The following is a 21,279-nucleotide window of genomic DNA, read 5'->3' on the forward strand; positions in this document are numbered from 1 at the left end:
TTTAGCTCAGTAAAACTCATGTTTATTCCCATTGGTAAAGGGTCTTTAGATCATCAGTGATGTTTAGATATTTACTGAAGGATTTTGAAAAATCCCATTAACTTTTAGGTGCCGATAACTTTAATGTTCAACCACATCCCTTAAACATTACAAGTGGTGTTATAGCTTCAAAAAATAGGACTGATCTTTGGGGCGCCTGGGTGGCTCAGAGGGTTAAGCCGCTGCCTTTGGCTCAGGTCATGAACTCCGAGTCCTTGGATCAAGCCCCACATTGGGTTCTCTGTTCAGCAGGGAGCCTGCTTCCTCCTCTTTCTCTGCCTGCCTCTCTGCCTGCTTGTGATCTCTCTCAAAAAATCTCTCTCAAATAAATAAATAAAATCTTTAAAAAAAAATAGGACTGATCTTTCATCTTCAGTTGGCAAAGACCTAAGCAAATGGGAGTTTGTTTTACCAGGAATTTAACACTCATACACACACACACACACACACACACACACACATCTAATCATTGTTTCTGTATATACAAAAGAGGAACATACCGCGAATTATGTATATTTCTTTTGCAGAAAGAACTAGAGAATCAAGTGCCATTTGATTCCCTCTTTAAGATTGTGCTGGAAAACTAGCATTTCCTTTATATGCTCAAATGAACAAGGAAATCCTGATAGTTTAAAGAGAACAAGGGCCATGCCTTCAGTCACTTAATAACAACACTAGGGAGAAAAGCCAGGAACCACCTTTTGGTATTTTTATATCAGGAAATCTACTCCATGAATAGGACTGAAAAATACTTGTAGGTGATACTATTGAAACAGAGAGAACAGAGAGCTCCATCAAAGGAGAAACTCCAATGCAGTGAAACTTTTTGTGACATCGGTAGCAGGAGCGCTCACATTTTGTGGGGAGTTTATGTACATCTTTTTCAGTGGGATTCTACTTTGAAATACAATGTAACATCCCATCTTTTCTAAAATCGTAAAGTGGGATTGAAAGAGAAAAATTGTAAATGTTAAAGATATACTTGCACAGGATACCAAGTTGTTCAGCCTAGATTATACAGCAGAAGAATAGCTCTGCTTGATGTCACTAGAAGTGGGGTATGCCCTCTAATCTGTCGATGATACAGGTACATCGTTTGGACAACATTTTAAAAGCATTTAAAAATGTGAATATTTTCAATTTGAAGATCTACGACATATGATAGATAATCCCCACCTCTTTTTTTTTTTTTTTTTTTAAATAAGAATTACGGGAGTTGATACAGATTGCTTAGGACATGGGCAGAAGATGGGGACCTTGAAAAATAGGGAGGAGTTTGTATTTAAATTTGTTGGATAATTTTCAGTTAGGCATGTGGAAATGGAAGGAGACTTATTTAGTGCTGTTATTAGAGAAATGATTACAAAATTATATGCTCAAACTCCGGAAAATAAAGCCCTTTAAAATCTTAAAAAACAAAAAAGTGAATATTTTCACCAAATGAATCTGAAACTTATTAGCACAATCCTGGAAAACAGGTCATATGATCATTTAATAGTCCTAAATAAGTTTTTGTTCTTATAGTACACATTAGCAGAATCCCTTTTTGTTACCATTGTTGTCACTTTGGCTTTTAATGCATTGTACAACAAAATACTCCTAAAAGATTGCTAGTTAATTGTTATCCTGCTTTGTTCCTGGCTAGGATATAATCAGATTTGTAGGAAAAAAACCACATAAGAACCTAAGGCAGTTTCTCAAGAGGTCGACTTGATAGGATTCTAAAACATCTGCTATCAATAAATACAAACATTTCTGGTGCTTCAGCCAATACAAACTTGTTATTCAATTATTACTAATATGACATTTAATGCTATACTGTGCTTCAAGTTTAATAAAATGAATTGTTTAAATTCTGTAACTGTCTCCCCCACCCCGAGTTTGACTCTTTAATATTTGCAGGTTTTACCCAGTTGTTTGTCATGTCAAGGGAAAAAAAAAATTAGTGTATTGGCAGGATGCAGGGAGCAGAATAAACCTATGACTTTTAAATGCCCCAAATGAGAAAGGATTAGGCCGCACATTATTGAAAGGATATTCTACAGATCGTTAATGCTGTGCTGTTTGCTCACATTAGTTCCCTTAATCGGTCCTCCTTTCTAAAGACAATAATCCTATCAACAGAAACGTGAAATGTAGGTCTTTCTGGGCTTGGGAAAGAGCTCTGTTCTCACTTAAGATGATATATGGATTTCCAGTGCAGCAGACACCAAAATGCTGCCGCGTGAACTGTTACAGAACATTCTGAGAATCTTATAGAGAGTTGTCCCATGATCTATAGTTGCTCATGCTTTAGAGAAGAAGGTGTTGCTCAGAGAGAGAGATTCCCTCAGGGTGAAGTGGTACCTTACTTCTCTTGACCAGTGGAGACAGTGGAAGAGGGTCAGGGCCAAGACCTAGGTGAGTTGGCTTGGGTCTTGGCTCCAAAATGACCCAGGCTAGAGTAAGGCCGAATTACTGGGAAAAGGGTTTTGTGCCAAGCTGGCGCTTTAAAGGAAAGCCTCTTTTGCATCATGTTAAAGCTCCCAGACAGACTCAGAGCACTAGAAAGGAACACTGAAAGGTGGAGGGAGTTTCAGGAGCCCTCAGCTTCTAACTTTTCCTTCTGAGAATTTCCTTCTGCAATCTCTTTCCATGAATGGCTTCCAAGATCCAAAAGCCAGACTGATAATCAGTACAGTCCACAACATCTCCCATTTTACTCAGAGAAAAAGGCAGCCTCCCCCTTTCCCTCTTTTTTACTGGACAGAGCAGAGATTTGAGTCAGCCAGACTTCCATTTCCCAGCATTCCTTCTGGGCACATTTGGGTAAGCTACTCAACTTCAACGAAACTCTTTCTTTGTGGAATTGGTTAATGATGTCTTCTATTTCACAGTGTTGCTGCTAGAACCACAGTACCCACCAAAGAGGCACTCAAAAACAGTGCTAGACAACTGAAGTTGTAAAAATAGCCACTCATCTGAATTCCTAACCTTAAAAATAATTCAGACAACAGTCAGAAAAGGAAAGACCTCTTGGGGTTGTACTCTCTCTCTCGTCTCTATCTCTCCAGTGTCTTGGGGTTTTATGCTGATTACAGTAATTAATTTTATTTCAAGACCACTTGTTTTTATGAGGAGGTAGTTGTAGGAGCTGTGTATTTAGCCATGGAGATTATTCTCATGATGGAATTTCAGGCACTAGTCAGTTGAGAGACGTAGGACAAAAGTTTTATTTCTACTCTTTCACTCATAATTGTCTCCTTATTACACGAATAAATTGAGATGACATTTAAATTGTCAGATGACTCTCACAACACTTAATCTTTAGTAATACTCCTGGGTATTACTGGGTAAAACAATTGAGTAAAACAATAAATAAATAAATAAAACAACTGGGTAAAACAATTGAGGAGATTAGAAAGAGTCAATGGAGATTTCTGAACTCAGAGTACCATTTAAATCCTGGTAGATCAGTGACGACAGGAAGTCAGTATAGACCCATGAAGGGTGATTGGCAAACTGGAAGTTAATTTTTTTTTTCTGCCATAGCTCGGTATCTAGTTCCATTTAAAACCATCTTGTAATTTAGGTTGGCTATCTTGGGGAAGCCATGCACTAAATATTTCATCATATGATGAGGACAGCTGACTTTTCTCAAATGAATCTTCCCAAAATGGATTTTAAATTATAGAATTCCAAATTTTATATATATATTACATATATATGATATATACGATATATATGATATATATCATTACATATATATGTCTTTTTAAAAATATTTTATTTATTTGATAGAGATCACAAGTAGACAGAGAGGCAGGCAGAGAGAGAGAGGAGGGAAGCAGGCTCCCTGCTGAGCAGAGAGCCTGATGCGGAGCTTGATCCCAGGACCCTGAGATCATGACCTGAGCCGAAGGCAGCGGCTTAACACACTGAGCCACCCAGGCGCCCCTTATATATGTTTTATATGATAGGTCTTACTATGAATAGAATCCAAACATTGTATAAAAATTTTCATGTTTATCATATATTTCATATCTATGTATAATATATATAAAATATTTGAATTCTATGTCAGAGGAAATTCTAAATTCTTTTCGTTTGAGTCTCAAATTTCACCAAATGTTTCTTAGAATAAGGAACAGACCTAAGATAGAGAATCTCAAAAGATTAGCCCTAGAAAGAAAGATTAGAATTAGCTGCCCCAAGCTCTTTATTTTAAAAATGAGGAACACAAGGACAAAAGAGATTTACATATATTCAAGGTGACCAAGATAGTTAGTGAGTTTTTGTAGCATTCTCCTGTAGCCTAAGCTCTAGATTCTGTCCTAATACAAATCTTAGGTTGGGGAATATTTGTTCATTCATATATGTGGGCATATGTACTTTTCACTACACTTGTTTGATTCTCAACTGTTCTTCTCCTCTGAATGAACCTGATTCTTCTCTCTCTGATATGAACCGTGCTTTCAGCCAAGCTTCTTTATAACACACACACACACATACACACACACACACACACACACACACACAGAGGCTTGACTATTCTATGTATGTATATATATATGTCTATATATATATTTGGAAGAGGCTTGGCTACACACACACACACACACACACAGGTTATATTGGTTATATATTGGTCATTATATATATATATATATAGAGAGAGAGATCTATATATAGATATATATATATCTATATATGTATAGATAGAGAGGGAGAGGTTTGGAGATATATATATATATACACACACACGTGTGTGTGTGTGTGTGTATACACACACACTTGGTACTTGGCTATATGTAGTCAAGCCTCTTTACCACATTCTTAGCAATATGTTCATCTTTATTGTATAGAAACATGCTGTTTTTGGGGCGCCTGGGTGGCTCAGTGGGTTAAAGCCTTTGCTTTCGGCTCAGGTCATGATCCCAGCGTCTTGGGATTGAGCCCCGCATCAAGCTCTTTGCTCAGCAGGGAGCCTGTTTTCTCCTCTCTCTCTCTGCCTGCTTCTCTGCCTACTTGTGATCTCTGTCTGTCAAATGAATAAATAAATAAAATCTTAAAAAAAAAAAGAAACTTGCTGTTTAGGTCTTAAGACTCTCATCTTAGTGCCCCCCACCCCAATCCTTATGCCCACTTTGCTAATCACTGGTACTATTCACATATCCTAATGGCTGCATTATGGACACATGACAGGATTGGGCTCTCCCACTTTTTTTTTTTTAAATTTCTTTTCAGTGTAACAGAATTCATTGTTTATGCACCACACCCAGTGTTCCACGCAATATGTGCTCTCTTTAATACCCACCATCTGGCTCCCCCAACCTCCCACCCCCCGCCCCTTCAATACCCTCAGAGTCCATAGTTTTTCAGAGTGTTCATAGTGTTTTTCAGAGTCCATAGTCTCTCATGGTTCATCTCCCCTTCCAATTTCCCCCAACTCCCTTCTCCTCTCCATCTCCCCATGGAGAGGGGAGAAGGATACCCTTCTTTTAAGTCAGGTGTGACTGCTCTTTCTCACTACTTGCAATAGTCATGGACTTATGTGAGATGAGGTCTCCCTCATTCTGGGTTTCTGAGTGGCAACAATGAGCAGAACGCCTTTCTAACTCTCAAATAGGACAAGTGTGAAATAGCCTACCTTCTGTTCCCTTGAATTAGGACATATTGTTGCGTGGTAGTAAAAAATGATCATGAAAGATAATAAATGACAGAGAGCATAAGGGATCATTATGATTCCTCTAGGAAGGTTTCGTTGTGAAGTGGGTTATAACCTGGGCTCTGTCATCTGTATAAAAAGGAAAAGTATAAACTATAAGGTCTTGTGATATGAGTGGAACAATGAGAGTCTCTTCAGTGCCCCTCAACCTTGAAAACAATGACTTCCCTTCAGCATAGGAGAGCTCCAAAGTTGTGGAGTCATTTTATAAATATGCCTCTTTTTCTTGTATCTTTCAAACACCAGGAGAGGATGTAATGCTGTACTCCAGAGAGGTCAGAAGAAGACATGAGATGAGGAAGAGATTTCTGCTGAGTAGGGACATCCCCAGATGGAATTGGCTCTTTCGGAAAAGGGCAGGTGACCCTCTGACTTCCTAGACAGTCTCTCAATTTTCTTCAAATGTCAAGATTCTGTCATCTTCTCTACTCTACGTTAGTCTAGGTTTTCTCTGGAGCTGTGATCATTTCTTAAATATGATTTGATACTGAGATTCACTTTCTAAAGCATGACCATCTCTAAAGGAATTTATTTTTTTCTCAATCAACTACTGTAAAATTTTAAGCCTGGTGCTTAGAATATTTTTTGTCCAACACTGAATAATTCAGTCCCTTGAAGAAGAGACACTGAAATTCATAGTGTTAGCAGAACTGATTTCAACAAAAGTTCCAAAAGCGATCCAGAAAACAGATGGCCCTGGGATTAGCTTGCTCTGCCAAGATTTTCAGGACACATTTTAAATCTGGATAGTATATAATCTGATTTGTAAAATAAAGTTCAGATTCAAGCTCAGCAATAGGTAGATTCTACAAAAACAATTAAGAGTCATTCTAGTATATGCGGAAACAAACCTGCATTTATTTTAAGCATTTCTCATGCACATTATTCAGCTCAATTTAGTTTATGCTATTTAGAAATGTGATATAGTAAAAAGAAAACTAAGAATTCGGGGAGCCCAGTTTATACCTTTAGTTCTGCCACTAGTTCCTATGTGATCTCAAGCAAGTCACTGATCCTCTCTCTGAGCTAAAAGGTCCACCAAATGTTAACATTATGTGCATGTACTATTTCTCTGATAAAAGGAAAAATTTATCTTCTTTCTATTTTAATACTGAGTGATAAATGCTTACAGATTGCAATGGAAAACAGTCCTAGACTGCTGCTGCTCTGTAACAAGTCTGATGGATAAATAGTAATTAAATGTGAATACAAACAAGTGTTAAGAAATCATGTTTCGTATTGCATTGTGTATATATACAATGTGTATACATTGTATATATTACGTATATATATACACACACACGTGTGTGTGTATATACACATTGCAATACAATGTGTATATATACATTGTGTGTGTGTATGTGTATATATATATACATACCACATCTTCTGTGATCTATATCTATATCTATATCTATCTCTATATATATATCTATCACATCTTCTTTATCCATTCATTTATTGATGGACATTGAGACCAAATTCCATAACTCAGCTGTTTTAAACAATGCTGTGATAGACTTAAAGGTGCTATATCTTGTTGAATTTTGTATTTGGGGGGTAAGTACCTGGTTAGTTCTAAAAAAAAGGAATAAAATCTTGCCATTTGTAGCAACAAGAGATGGATCTAGAAGGTATAATGCTAAGTGAAATAAGTCAGTCAGAGAAACACAAATACCATGTGATTTCACTCATATGTGGAATTTAAGAAACAAAACAAGCTAGGGGCACCTGGGTGGCTCAGTGAGTTAAAGCCTCTGCCTTCGACTCGGGTCATGATCTCAGGGTCTTGGGATCGAGCCCCACATCTGGCTCTCTGCTCAGCGGGGAGCCTGCTTCCTTCTCTCTCTCTCTGCCTGCCTCTCTGACTACTTGTGATCTCTGTCTGTCAAATAAATAAATAAAATCTTAAAGAAACAAAACAAACTAAAAAAAAAAAAAAAAGGAGACAAACAAACCACTCCCAGACTGTTAACCGTAGAGAACAAACTGAAGTTAGCAGACAGGCGGTGGGTTGGAGGATGGGTGAAACAGGTGTTGGGGAGTAAAGAATACATTTACTGTAATGACCACAGGGAAATACACAGAATTGTTGAATCGCTACATTGCATACCTAAAACTAATAAAATACTGTATTTTAACTACATTGGAATTTAAATTAAAAAAACTTCAATAAGAAAAAGAAATTGTGTTTAGCTTCTTACAGACATTTTTACTGTTTTTATACCTATATTTGCAATATTTTTGCTTGTAAGTATCTTGAGGTGTATGCTTGACATCTTAATGTAAACAAGAAAGATTGTTGCTTCTTCAATTTACTGCATAAACACATTATCATCATCAGGTTATTATTATATTATCCTCAGGTTAAAGACTTTGGTGAACACAGGATTTTTTTTTTTTTTTTTGGTTACTTCAATAGTAAGAAATAAACATCCCAGAAAAGTAAAAAAGTACAGAAAATAAAAGTATTTTGTTGACATCTTTGTATATACTTCCCTGGACTCTTGAAGAGATGTATGTATACTCTGCATATGTGTGTGCTTCCACTGTGTTGGGAATGTAGTTTGTAGACATATATACACTCACATAACATCTTTCTGTTGGTAAAAATGGAATTTTCTTTTATTCATCTTAAACATGCCTTTTCTTTTCTTTCTTTTTAAAAAGATTTAATTTTTTTTTTTTTTTGACAGAGAGAGTGATCACAAGCAGGCAGAGACAGAAAAGGAAGCAGGCTCCCCGCCGAGCAGAGAGCCCGATGTGGGGCTGGATCCCAGGACCCTAAGATCATGACCTAAGCCGAAGGCAGACGCTTTAAACCACTGAGCCACCCAGGCACCCCAACATGCCTTTTCTTTTAATATGCTTTTACTGAGACAACAAATTTCATAGAAGCTGAGTATAGTTTTTTTTTTTGCTAATGTTTTCGAGTCACATGCTCTATGAGATCTTATCCATCCTGTTCTCCACTGTACTCCTTAAACTCATTAGTCTATAGTCATTTGCTTACTAAATATGTACTGAATGGGTACGTGAAAGGAAGAATTTGGAAAATGTACTTATAAACTCAGACATTTCTTAAAATTAGGAATACAGTTGCGCAAAAACATCTTTAAAGTTACTTAATGAATATCTCAACTGATTTTGGATTGGTAATCTCCTATAAATGTGTTAGATACATAAAGTATTGAAGAATAGACACCCACTCACATGCCAAGTCAGAATGACAACTTTCTTTGAGTAACACCAACAAAATATGTAAATGTGAAAAAGGAATGGTAGTAAGTAGGTTAAAAAGAAAGAGAAAATCAGCACTGAAGACTTGTTATGCTATTAGTTCATGCTTGCACCTAAGAAAAGGTAGTAATGTGTGTGTGTGTGTGTGTGTGTGTGTGTGTTTACATGGGTGTGTTTCGGCAAAGCTATAAAACCCAACATTAAAAGCAAAAACCTGTGTCTTCAAATTAAGGGATATTTATCCATGTTTTCAAAAGATAAGCAAGTCTGTTATACCAATAAATCCACACTTTCAGTAAAAATGTGATAACATGAAATGCTCTCAAAATAAAATGACAGTTTCATGTACGAAGCAGTTGACCAAATTGTTTCAGGAGAATCGTAAGAAAAATAAAATAGTGCATTTGTTACCTATTTGAACTTGAAATCTGAGTCTTAAGCTCAACTTGAGATCTTAGCTTAAGATGAATAACTTTAAAGAAACTGACAACTTTTCTCAGAAGTGCAAATAAATGATGGAGAAATTGGTGAATAAATAGGAACCTGAGAATGTTAAGGAAAATTATGTTCAGAAAATACATACAACTGTTACAACTTAAGAGTGAAGCAAAAATTAGAACATGTTTTTCTACTAGATATATCCTATGTAGAAATATATTATGTTACAGAATATTATATATTCATTGATTGTTTTATCTGGAATGCTTTTGTATATGGGAATGTTTTATATAATGGCTGTCTTCCTAAAAGATTCGGAAAGACTTCTAATGTAAAATAATACTACCAATAATATACTCTATTTTAACTAAAATAACTTCCCATTTATACACTGTTGAAGAATGCACTTTGATTTCCACATAAAATACTAGAAATGGGGGCGCCTGGGTGGCTCAGTGGGTTAAGCCGCTGCCTTCGGCTCAGGTCATGATCCCGGGGTCCTGGGATCGAGTCCCACGTCGGGCTCTCCGCTGGGCCGAGAGCCTGCTTTCCTCTCTCTCTCTCTCTGCCTGCTTGTGATCTCTCTCTGTCAAATAAATAAATAAAATCTTTAAAAAAAAAAAATACTAGAAATGTCTCTCTCCTTAGGTGACATAAGTGAGGGTGTGCTAATGTAATACCATCTAGTAGAAATTATTGTGTTGAAATTTTAAAAAATTATTTATTTATTTGACAGACAGAGAGATCACAAGTAGGCAGAGAGGCAAGCAGAGAGAGAGGGTGAAGCAGGCTCCCTGCCGAGCAGAGAACCCAACATGGGGCTTGATCCCAGGGCCCTGAGATCATGACCTGAGCCAAAGGCAGAGGCTTAACCCACTGAGCCACCCAGGTGCCCCTTGTGTTGATATTCTATAAGACCCACACAGGTCTGGCTGTTGCTAGTAAAATGGAATTATTCATTTAATATAGTAGCCATATGTGGCTAGTAGTTAGCTTACTGGACAGCACCCCTAACTCATATTTCCAAGGCATTTTTTTACGAACTAATATTGGAGAGTAGGCTGGGGAACTTTGCTCACCATGATAACAGGATAGTATAGTAGATGATGATGATTGTACAAACTCACTGTCTACAAACAAACTGGCACTGTCAAACCAGTTTCCCTTTTTGCTTTGCTTTTTCTTTTTTCCAGAGCTGGAGAAAGTCTACTCTATTTTTAAGACCCAACTCGAGAGTTTCCTTTCTCATGTTCCACTTGACTCAATTACCATGTCCTTTTCATATATAGAAGTTAAACCCTATGTCATAGAATGACTCATACCTGCAGCCTTTTTGAAAAGACGTCTGTCAAACCAATTTTATCTCAGGCAGATCTTATTCGTAAACATTACATCATTCCTAGTATAACTAGTGATTAATGACTATCTGAATGAATGGATGGATGGATGGATGGATGAGTGAATGAATGAGTGAATAAAAGTATCATACTTAGAATCTTCCCCCAAGGAGTTGATAATAGAAGCAGACCTAGACCTAAATGTGTTTCTCTGTTTTCTCTGTGATCTACCCACAGACATTTTTAGGATATATTATTAAGGTCATAGGGTGAGCTACAGTACACAACCGTGTAGGAAGGAATTAGAAATTCTATCTGCTATGAATAATTTGAGATACATAGCAAATATTAACAAAATGTTGGCTAATTCTTCTTAAGTACAAGTGGCTTCTGAGTAAATAATCTTATTTTACTTAGCTGGACTGAAGATTTACTGCTATTATCCTGAAAAAAAAATTATTTGCCTTGGCATACTTTCATTCTTTTCTAGTTTTGTATTATTAATTGTTTTGAAATTTAATATGATTTATTGAATTGATCCTTGTATGGGACATAGCATCAGACCGAGTAGATATTAATTACCTGGGGAGTGAGGAAGACATGAATACTTACTATTTCAGTATCAGATGGGCTAAGACATCAAGGTTAGTGTATGCACAAGAATGGGTTCCTAAGGGGGAATGTGATCATCCATTACAAGATGGTTTACAAGCTTCTAAAACTCTTTGTGTTATTTAGATTATATTTCACTTACAAGAACAGGTTTGCAGTAGGTAATTAACTATGTGAAGCCCACATTAAAGATTCCAATAATAAAATATTAACATAAAATATAAATTATTAATATGCAACACGTATTGTGTGAGTGAATTCTGAGCACAGGGATATGTATTTATTAATTTCCTTTGGAAATTAATGTGCAAAAGAACAACCCGCTCTAACCTTGCTTCACATAGACCCACCTCCTGGGAGGAATTTGATTAATGGGAACAGTTATGAAAGGTATTATACTGTGATTAATGTACTTTAATTTTTCTAAAAAAAAAAAGGGATCTTTTTTTGCACATTCAACAATAAAATGATTATACTCACTGAAACGTCACATTCTTTTAGTTTTGACATTTCTTGGTGCAAAAATTTCTGTAAATATGACCCAGGAGATGAATTTACACTTGAGTAAAACTTCACTTGTTGATAATTACTTTATTTTTAAAAAGACTTTAATAATATAATATCTTATTCTTCAGAAAGACTCCTTTAATAAAGAAAATCAAAGAACAGTCTCAATACCTACAGCAGGAGAACAGATAATATTTAATATTTGCCATCTTCCCGATTTTTATGTTAATAGGTTGCTATTATACTCATTCTGGAGTTGATTTGACTCTTGAAAAATTATTTGTCCAAAAGTTAAGCTTAGGAGCACGTCCTCATGGTTTGCCAAAATCGATTTTTTCAATTCTATCAGTAACTTTTGCTGAATAACTTTGGATTGCATTTCTTATTCTGATAAGCCAATTAAAAATATTCTACTGCTCACTAATTATGCTCATTATTTAACAGATAATAATTGAGTCAATACTATGTGCAAGAAGCAATACTGTGTGTGGGTATAGAATGGTTCTTCCTCTCATTGATATTATATTCTAAGGGAAGTAACTGATATTAAATCAACATTCAGGTACTGTGTAATTAATAATATAATAAGTGATAGGAAGAAAAGAAAGATAGGAGTAATTTAGATTGATGAAGAGTTTATCAGGGAAGGCAGCTCTAAGGAAATGATGTATGAGCTAAGATACAAAGAATTAGTAGGAGCAGTTCATTGGAAGTACCTGTGGAAGACAAAAGTGATGGGTATTAGGTGGCGGGTGTGAAAAAAAGAAGAAGAAAGTCTACAAACACCATAGGCATGCCATGTCTTATGTTGGAGGAACTCGCAGAGGCCAGTAGCTGAAATATAATGAATGACGGGATGAGTCAGAAGAGGGGATCTACTAGAATATCCAAGATCATGTAGGCCATGCGAAAGAATTTGATCTTTGACTTAAGAGTGACAGAATGCCACCTAAGAGTTTTAGACCAAGTTGTTCATAGTTGTGAAAATGAGCATTCTGCCTATTTAGTGGAAGATAGAATATGTGTGGGCAAGAGTGCACCTAGAGTTCAGAATATGACCATAGAACAAGTATGAATAATATTGTCACAAACTACAGTGGTGGCAGCGGACATGGAAAAAACAATAGACGGATTCAAGATGCCCATGTTGTGGTATATGAGGGGTAGGGGAAGGAAGTTTTAAGAATGATTACCAAGGTTCTGGCTTGGACACGATGGTGGTTGGAAGGGACACGTATAAAACAGAAAAAACTAGCAAGTTGCAGGTTCGTGGAAATTGTTTAGAACTGAATAGATATAGTGAAAATTTGGAATATGCTAAGTTTGAGATATCAGTGAAACAAAAAAGTAGTTCCCTCAGGTAGACAGCTGCATACAGGAAGTGTGAAGATCAAATGAAGTCTGGGTTGAATGAAAAGAAATGGTGAGTCTTCAAATATGGATGGTGATCATGAGGACAGAAAGGAGGATAGGAGACATAGAACATAGATTTTTTTTTTCCCAATCACTATTTGAAGCATTTTATATTACCTCATTTAATACTTGAAATGATTTTATGAAGTAGTTACTATTATCTTCATTTTAAGGGTGGAAAAACTGAGGTCTGACAATCACCAGCTAGTAGGTGCAGAGCAAGGGTTAGAACTATGGCCGTCTGGATCCAGATTCCATACTCTGACCTACCACACAGCATAGATACATTCATCCTGTCCTTTACATCAAAGGCACAATTTTAATTTTCCATCACAGAAAGTTCAGGTGTGCAGAAAATTATAAAAAGTAGAAGTTGTCCCCTACCCTCTTCTGATTTTAGAATATGAAATTCATCTCAGTTCTCATGTTCACATGTGATAATAATCAATGTGGAATTGATTCCAATAAAGTACACAGTGAGAAAAGACACCCTAGAACTGATCCTTGGGGCAATTCCAAAATACAGTTTCCTTGAGAGGAGAAGCTGGCTATGGGATTGAAAGGTTAGTTAGATATACAAGAAGAAAACCAGGAGAATGTCAATCATACAAGCAAGGAACAAAGGAGAAAGATCTTCGAAAGAGGGGGAAGGAGTCAATTGTGTCCACTTCTGCTAAAAGATCTAGTTAAAAATATTATAAAACAAAATTTATTATTCTTCATAAATATGTACTAATTTGAGGGAAAGAACATTGGAATAGCTGTGGACAGTTGAGATCCTATTCTAATTCCAGTTCTGACATTTCCTCAATGAATAATATGGGACAGGTCCCCTAATCTCTCTAGTTTTCAGAATCCTATTCTATAAAATTAATATGGACAAAAGAATATTTATGGGTCCTTCCTTTGTCCAAATGCTTTTTATTATTTAGATTATCAATATTTTACAATAATGATTTTTTATTATTGTGTTAAACAGTCTGAGCAAGCATTTATTTTGGTCACATTCATAAATGACTTGCAATGGACAGCACACTCCCAATACGGGAAATCAGCTTACACACAGATGTCATGCAAAAAAGTCTTTCATATTGGTGGTGGAAGTTACATGAAGATTAGATCATGAGAGAATAACTTCAAATTTCTGCACGGAACATTACTTTCTTCCTACTCTTATGTATCATCTTCACTATCAACACACAAAATATTTATATAGGGAGCTTAGAAGGTTTTCAAGTGTCTGGCTCTCACCCTTCAAAAGCTGTTCAGTTTGTCAAGTTCCTCATGTGTTTGTGGGTTTGACATTGGCATGTGTGTAAACACGTAAACGTGTATTTCCTGGACAATGTGTACTTATCTACAATTCCAAATGACATTTGCATTTAATTATATCCTTTTGTCTTCATGCATCTGTACTTACTCTTTTATCAATATACTGGTGATGAAAACAAAAAATCATTTTATTCTTTCCAGGTATATGAGGGATTGGTTGCCATCCAAGCAAATGAGGACAACTTATGTGACCCAGTGAAACTGGAATCTTTATTTTGATGTGGACAATTATTCTGCCTTAATAAGTGAGTTTGATATCTTGAGTTATGGTTATTAAATGAGTTTGATGTCCATAGTTATAAAGATTGTGAGTTAGAGGAAAGGGCAGTGTTCTACTGGAGGACTGGCTGAATACAAAGATAAGTAGCCATTGGGTGTCTGTTAATTCTTCTGAAAATATAGAAGACTCAGTATAGTAATTATGGGTGATGGATTTGGGTTTAACTTCCTGAGTCTACCATATACCAGTTGTGTGGGTTTTGGCAGGTTATCTGGCTTCTCCAAGTATACATTATAATGTAAACAAAACATTATACATAAAATTCTAAGTAGAGTTCTTATATAGTAGATATATAGGAAATTCTCAGTTCTTGGTAGCTATTTTCATCACCATTTTACTACTCTTATTGTTAGAGTTGTCCCAAAATTGCAGAATGATGCCGTGAAAAGTGAGGGACTAGACTACATAAGTGACACTAATAAAATATATTACATGTTAGAGATCAGAACTTGATATGGACTGAGGTCAAAAGCTGGGAAACACTGATTGACATCTTTGTCACACTATTCATTCTTCTCTCTCTCTTTTTCCTTTTTTAAATGTTCTTTCATTTTTATGGTTTTTTTTTCTTTTTGAAAGTTATGTAAAATATATCTGGTAGATTTGTTTCTATATTAAAAATAAAGACTTGTAAAATAAAAACTGTTTTCAGTAAGTGATATCCTGAAATTAAGGACAATTTTGCAGTTTCCATTATACACTGGCAATGAAATGTAAATAGAGATTCAGTTCATAAAATCACTTGTAGTTCCTACAGTAATAAACACTCAAGTGATTGACTGAATCAATGACATTTAGAATGTGCTCTTGTGTTTTTCAGAAAACCCAAAGGCTTACTCAGAAAAGTTATAGAGTGAATTAGATGCTAATGTTCCTTTTACAATAATTCAGGTTATCTTCCATTATAATTTATTTATTGATTTATGTCCTTCCGATTTCTTATGGACTCCAAATATCAAAGACAGAAATATTATTGAGCATTTTTCATCTCTAGGATGTTAAGCAGGTTAATTAATTAACTCATTGCCACATTCACTTCGCTGTTCATTAATTAAAAGTTATTGAGCACCTACTTTATGCCAGACATTGCATAAACCATAAGACTTAAAGACCGACAGACAAGTCATAGCCTCTACCTTTAAGAGTTTCTACATATATATGCAAACATACAATGTGCATGTGTGTATACAATATGCATTAATGTAGTATATTTGTACTATCAATATACATACACAGTATAAGTATAAGCAACAGTATAAGCCAGAATGTAATAAGCACAAACAATGGGCTAAGAATACATTTTGGAAAAGGTGATTAAATGTTTCCAACAGAACTGAAGTTTTCTCAGAAAAGGTGGCATCTAGCCAGTACTAGAAGGATGAGGAGGATTTTATTCAGTTGGAGAAAAGGGAAGGAAAAGGTGGAATGAAAGGAAGGTCATTCCTGCAAGATGAATCCAACGCACACACACCCGTAAAATAAAGGACATAGAAACAACTGAATGAGTAGCTAAGAATAAAGAATGTTACCCACAGGAGGTCTTCCCCAGACTTAAAGTAATCACAACACTTATCCAAATTTTAGTTAAATGGATTATTAAGAGCAAGTAGGGAGAGAAGTCTTCTAAGATGCACAACACGAATGAGTTTCAGCCTTCTAGGGGAAAATTTTGGGACTTGCTACTAATAAACAACTTGCTTTTAATTTGTTCTCTACAGTTTTAAATCTAGTGCTTTTGGGATCATCTGTTGGCAAAACTCATAACCATCTATTAGTTTCTACAGGTTAACTCTTCTTGTTTAAAGAATACTGAATATGCAATATGTGATATCCAGATTTAAGAAATATTTCAGCCTATTTCTCAAATTTCAGTGCTTCAGATAGGGCTTTTCTGTCTCTGAATTTGAGTTAGATAATGCCATGCTTTTTCAGTGGTGTGACTACGTACCTTAATTAATTGTGCTGCTTTTCCAACTTTCCATATGATAGATTAGTAAATATATACTTATATTTCTCATAGAGATGTTATGATAATCATGAAGAATGGGAATGAATGAATGAATGAATGAGTAAATGAGTGAATGAATGAAGTAATCCTTGAGAGGTCCGTGAGAAATCCAGGCATGAATTCAGGTTGTTGTCAATTGTTCTTGCTGATTAGGCTTACAGCACTAGAATATTTAAACATCCCCTAATGTTGATAATATGTGGTTTATTATTTTAAAGTCTTTTTATTGAACAGAAGACTTCTAAGGACAGAAATGGCTAAATTAGCCACTCAAGACCAGTTGTAATTTTTATCCAATATGTGTGCTGTGATGTCTGGGAAAATTGACACCTGTTCCTTAATAATGATGAGGTGGTTCAAACCATACTTTCACAAATTATCTCTTGTCAAATAAATGTATTACTTCATCTTCCTCAATGAACTTTCTATGATTTTATCTCAGTCTGAGTGGTTTAATCTTTGATGTGTATTTGGATCAAGAATTGTATACCTTTAAAACCTAATTACCATTTAAATACTTTTTTCATTTTTTTCTCAGATGCCAAAGTAGTTAAAATAATATTTCTATGACATACACATTTTAGGATGTGACTATAACCTAATGACACATTTTCTTTGTGGCTTGAGGATTCAACTGAAGTGTTTTAATGTCACAATTATTATAAAATTTTAGTTAAAACTCAGCTACTTGTTTAACTTATATAAGCTTTTATGACAAAAGGAAAAAGAGATTTTGTCCATTTATGTATAAAGTGAGAATGACTGAAGTAAAAGGTTCCATATTTCTTTCCAATCTAAGAACGTTTTATTAAATGTGAATTGTTATTCTCTTGTAGGGATGGGAGAGAATGAAAGTACGGAGTGAACACAAATATCAAAGGAGAGAGAAAAACTAAGGAGGACCGTCAATGCTGAAACTGCAAGAAAACAAAAAACAGAGCCATTTATGTGAAAGAAAGCAGAGGAAAAAAAAGTCACATAAAGGGTCAAGCAGGTGAAATAAAGGAGTCAAAAGTACTGTCATGAGTGGAAAGAGAAAAGGATTAGTCGTCATTTGAATTCAATGCAGTTTTATTATTTCACGTGTGTGTTCAGGAAGATGAGGACGGGTCAGTGGAACTCATAGGACATAGTTCTGAATTAAAGGACTGTTCTTGACATATATTACTAGGTAACAACAAGTTTATGGAAAAGAGGTATTTGTTTTTGTTTTGGATTGAAAACAGTGACATTAGAGAACTCCATCTAAGATAGGGCATAGTTATGTATTTCTTGGTATCCTAATTTTGCTAACTCTTACCACAGGAGTCTAGATGCATTACACAGTGGGGTAAAAGGCATAAAAGAAGAAAGAGGAAACGTTAATTATTGTAATAAGAAAACACACCCTGGACAGCGTCACAAAATATGCACCAGTTGAAATTTTGAGAATGGGTCAGAGGGAGCAAAGAGTTCTCCTGAAAGAACAACATGAATAAAAACACAGAACTTGAATGTGCAGTGCTTGGCCAAGGAATAGAAAGTAATTTAATGTAGCATGCAAAATCCATTAACCATAATGTCACTAAGTAACTATGCACACCATATTCTTATATGTGTAAAATAGAGGGAAATGCATTTTCAAAGAGTTACTTCCACAACAGTTTAAATAAAAATCTTCGGTTTTCAAAGCTAAGTCCTTAGATTTCAGGAAAATGATGCTTTGCTTTTGTGAAGCACTTTTACATTCTTATTTTTTGTTAAATTATGGCCTTGTTACATAAAGGAATTTGTATTGTATGTTCTAGATAGCTGATGTTTTCTTATAAGTGAAAACAGCAAATTCTGGTCCCGCAGGAAATACTTTGCATTGACTATTTGGCTGATTCCTACATTATTTGCATGGCCACAGAGGATGATACGATATGCCCGTTTAATATCAGGAAAGACGTTTGACAGAACTGTGTTATGTCACCATGTCTGTGCTATATTCAGTGTGTGATAGCTAAAATGAATTTAAATGGGTGAAACCGAATGTCATCATTTTGTCTAGAAGGGTAACTTGCAAGTGTACATAAGAAACATGACACAAACTTTAAAGAATTATTTATTAAAGAAAAGATTGTCTATTTTTAGAAAATCGTTAACATTTAAAAAATAGTATTAGTAATATGCACAACAGTCATATATTACTGTAGCATTAATATTAATGTTAATATTGTAATACTATTATACTAACATTAATAATAAAACATCTAATATTAAAGAAGATGAGTCTACTGCATTATGTAAAAGGTTTTACCTTCCTTGCAAATATGATAATCACTGAGAAAAGTCTATTTATAATATGGCTCTTGAATGAAAGAACATTAACTATAAGAGCAATATATTGATTAATAAAATGTATGTTTTTCTCCTAAATTTTAAAATATTAATCAGAAGAAGACTATGTTCCACCAAGAGCACGTTATCTACTATTTTAATATGATGGCCTGTATTACTATGGAGCATAAGGAATATCATGGAAGACATGGGGAGATGGAGAGGAGAAGGGAGTTGGGGGAAATTGGAGGGGGAGACGAACCATGAGAGATTGTGGCTCTGAGGAACTAACTGAGGGTTTTGAAGGGCAGGGGAATGGGGGGTTAGGTGAGCCTGGTGGTGGGTATTAAGGAGGGCATGCATTGCACGGAGCACTGGGTGTGGTGCATAAACAATGAATTCTGGAACACTGAAAAGAAATTAAAAAAAAAAAAGACAGTAATATTATTAGAAATCACGTGCTCCGTTGTAACTCCTATAAGGTCTAGTCACATGTATTTTTCAGGGATTTTTTTTTTTTTTTTGCATTATCTTCACAATTAAACAGAGATCTTATGTAACCCATCATTATTAATAATTTTTACTCGCTAAAACAACCTCAAGTGTTCTCTCTGTCATGTGCATCTCCAGGAATGGTGTATGTTTTGGAAACCCAAGTAAAAGTGAAAAAAAAACCCAAGACAATTATTTCAAATTGAACACAAGACTTATATAGTATTTGAGTAATCTGCAAACTTTGCTGTCACTTCTGCCCCTTAATTACATTTTCCATGATCTACCTAGTGCTCAACCTAATAGATATTTTCATCTGAACCTGTGTTCATGGAAGTATTTGACCCTGCCGAGCCCCCTCTGTTTCCATGATTCTGTCAGGGAATGGTACCATGGATTTCTCCCTTCTCTAGTGACAGCTTTGAGGTTTCTCTTTCTTGGCTCATGTGGTAAACATCTCTTCAGTGTTCTCACCTCACTTTCCTCTCTCACTCTACATAATGTTGGAACAATCTCCTATAATCCCATGGCTTTAGTTATCCGCCATATGTTGCCCTCTGGATTCATCCCAGACCAATTTCTTGACGTCTAAATAGACTTACCTCGTTATCTAATGGACAGCTCTATTTGAATAATGAAGCAGGTATTTCAAGCTAAACCTATCCAAAACTGAACACATATCTATCTTCTCAATCAGCTAGTTTTTCTCATGCCTTTCCGACACCATTATGGGATCCCTTTCTTTGTGCATTCCCCAGATCCAGTCAGTTATGCATGTCTGTTCTCTACCTACCAAATCTATCCTTTATTTATTTATTCTCCTATCCCATTCTTTTTTTTTTCTTTTAAGATTTTATTTATTCAGACAGAGATCACAAGTAGGCAGAAAGGCAGGCAGAGAGAGAGGAAGGGAAGCAGGCTCCCCAATGAGTAGAGAGCCCAATGCGGGGCTTGATCCCAGGGACCCTGGGATCATGACCTGAGCCAAAGGCAGAGGCTTTAACCCACTGAGCCAACCAGGTGCCCCCTATCCCATTCTTAATATCCTATCTCAGTACACTGTTATCATAATCCTGTGTTATGGATTGAATACCTGTGTCCCCTGCTAATTCCCATGTTGAAGCCCAGTGTGATGATATGAGGAGACAGGGTACTTGGGATCTAACTAGTTTAGATGTCACGTGGGTGGAGCCGCTATGGTGGGATTAGTTCCTGTGTAAAATGAGCAACAGACGTTGGAGCTTCCTCTCTCTTGCATGAGAGGACACAGCAAGAAGGCAGCTGTCCTTTGCAAGCCAGAAAGCTGGTTCTCACCAAAGCCCAATCAGGATGGCAGCCTTTGGACTGTGAGAAGAAAATGTCTCAAGTTGAAGCCACGCAGCCTATGGTATTTTGTTACAGTAGCCCTTGCAGATTAAGACATCCTGGATTTTTGGAAAAACCCTCTAACGGCTATCTTATAAAGACAAAATGACATTTAAAAGTATTTAGCTGATTTCTAACTCCAATATTCAAAATCTTATTGGGTTCCCGTTATTCTTGTGAGAAAACTGCAAATTTTTCAAGTGACCCT

General features: G+C 35.8%; 1 protein-coding gene across 5 annotated transcripts in view; it reads right to left on the reverse strand.

The window, feature by feature from the left end:
- ROBO1 (roundabout guidance receptor 1) overlaps positions 1–21,279 on the reverse strand; it is a 1,191,004-nt gene that overhangs the window by 583,150 nt on the left and 586,575 nt on the right. The gene's annotated exons all lie outside the window — the stretch shown is intronic.

The sequence above is a fragment of the Neovison vison genome, chromosome 6 (genome assembly GCF_020171115.1).
Source record: "Neovison vison isolate M4711 chromosome 6, ASM_NN_V1, whole genome shotgun sequence".
Classification (NCBI taxonomy): Eukaryota; Metazoa; Chordata; class Mammalia; order Carnivora; family Mustelidae; genus Neogale; species Neogale vison.